Source organism: Pteropus vampyrus, unplaced genomic scaffold (assembly GCF_000151845.1).
Source record: "Pteropus vampyrus isolate Shadow unplaced genomic scaffold, Pvam_2.0 Scaffold1000003238, whole genome shotgun sequence".
Lineage (NCBI taxonomy): Eukaryota > Metazoa > Chordata > Mammalia > Chiroptera > Pteropodidae > Pteropus > Pteropus vampyrus.
In genome coordinates this window covers 61,030-63,255 of record NW_011917640.1, presented here as the reverse complement: position 1 = coordinate 63,255, position 2,226 = coordinate 61,030, and the positions used below count along the sequence as shown (strand labels likewise).

At 55.2% G+C, this 2,226-nt stretch overlaps 1 pseudogene; it reads right to left on the bottom strand.

Moving 5' to 3' along the window:
* Positions 1–1,282: 1,282 nt before the first annotated feature.
* On the bottom strand, positions 1,283–1,882 carry LOC105311333 (annotated as a pseudogene).
* Between the last annotated feature and the right edge of the window lie 344 nt (positions 1,883–2,226).

Below are 2,226 nucleotides of genomic sequence, written 5' to 3'. Positions count from 1 at the left end.
ATGACGTTTGCACTTGGACGTCTAACGGGCATCTCAGATTTTACAGGACGTGCCTTACCCACCCATCTACCCAGCCGTACCCTCTGCAAACATCCCCAGATTGATAAATAGCACTACCACCAACCCGGTGTTGGAGACCGAACACTAGATCCTAGCTTGATTTCCCCGTTTCCCAATCCTCACCTCTGGTCCATAAGGAAATCTTGTCAACTCGTCCAATCCATCTGGAATTGGTCTACAGCTCTCGATTTCCTCAGTCCGGCCACCATCGCCTCTCACCTGGACCAGCTATAATATCTCCTAACTGGTTTCCCACCTTCAACTCTCCCCCACCCTCTACATTGTGCAAAGCCGTGAGTCACTGTCTTAACGCTGGGCTTGGTGGTGGTGGTGGTGGAGGAGTTATTCTACTTAATATTCAATATCAGAAATTTGAACTTCAGACTTGACCTTATCTTTATTCAACCCTTCTAATGAGGTATTTTGTGTGCTTTTGCTACCGTGTTACCATGGTGGGAAAGAAAAAAAAGAGAGAGAGAGAGAGTACAATTGAAGGGAAAACAAAAAGAGAAACAAAAACAAAAACCCGTATTTGGATGTTTTGTCAGGGCGATGAGCATGTCCGGCATGGCGACCTAGGAAGTCACTCCCATGTCTACGGGAAAGTCCACCTGACGCTCATGGCCCTTTATTGCTGTTGCCCAGGACGGGCTTATCAAAGAGGCCCTCTACTATTCAGACTTCCAAAGCCTTCATGTCGCTACCCAGCAGCGACAAACTAACATTTGCATCATTACGTGAGCTAAAATATTTCAGGCAAAGTCGGAAGACACCTTTTATTTTAATCCTGTCCAATCCCATTCTTCACTTCTTCCTTAGGGGCAACCGGTATCATGAATTCGATACCGCGTTCTTACACTTTAACTATGCACGAGCGCCCACATTCCCCAGGGCCTCAGACCACCTACCTCACCGCACCCCGATCTACCACATTGTTTGTAGGGAGACGATTGATTTTGTGTTTTCCAGGGTCCCACGGAATACCTTCTCCCTCCGTCCATGGAGATCCCGAGTCGGAGCAGAGACTCCTGGATACCAGCTTAAACCTTCGAAGGTGAGGGTTCCGCACACACCAATCAAGCACAGACCTTTATTTATTTAGGAAGCAGTAACTTTATTGGAAGAAAACAACTTGTGAACATTTCGCAAGGGCAATACCGCAAGATGAATGCTCGGCTTGGTCACCACCGGAAGTCGTGGCTGTGGGAAAGGCAGTCCAGGCTCAGTTCTTCTTGCCGCTGTCGCCCAGGGTGAGCTTGTCAAAGAGGTAGTCCGCCAGGCCAGCTTCCGGGGACCCCATCTTGCGCAGGTTGGTGATATGGTCCCCCAACTCTTTGATGAACTTCGCCTTCTCGTGCAGGTAGTGACGCGTCAGGAAGTCGCACAGGTGGGCGTCGTTCTTGTCGGTGGCCAGCCGGTGCAGATCAAGCAGGCTCTGGTTCACGCGCTTCTCCAGGCTCAAGGCGCACTCCATGGCCCCCAGGCCGTTCTCCCATTCCTGTGGCTCAGGTTTCCTGATGTTGCGCAGGCGGATGCGGCCTCCACGCTGGTTCTGCAGCCACAGCAGCTTCTCCGCGGACTCCCTCTCCTTGCTCGACTGCTGCAGGAAGAACTGGCCGAAGTGCTTCAGGGCCACGTCCTCGCGTTCGAAGTACAAGGCCATGGACTCGTACACGTAGGAGGCGTAGAGCTCCAGGTTGACCTGGTTGTTGATGGCGGCCTCACAGTCGGGGTGGTAGTTCTGGCGCACACACGGCGACGGCGATGGCGATGGCGGTGGCGGCGGCGGCGGCGGCGGCGGCGGCGGCGGCGGGGTCGTCATGGTTGGCGGCGCTGGCGCGGGGGGCACGAAGGCCGAGGCAGCCGGGAAGCAGGAGCTGCCGGGTGGGCGGCAGCGGAGGCGGGGCCTCTGGGCGTCCCAGGGGTGGGCGACCAGGGCGGCCAGAGAAGACCTGCTGAGGTATTAGGCCGCGCTGGCCGTTAGCTCTGAAACGGGCCGGAAGAGGAAAACCGTTACTCCAGCGTCGCGGGGGCGGGGGGAGGAGGGGGCTCTGAGCGGGCCGCGTGTCATCGACGTGTTCCGGGTTCCATCGGAGCCTGGGTGGGGCAGGGAGAGTCTGCCCTGAGCGCCTGACATCTAATGAGTTTTCAGTTTTTCGATAATAT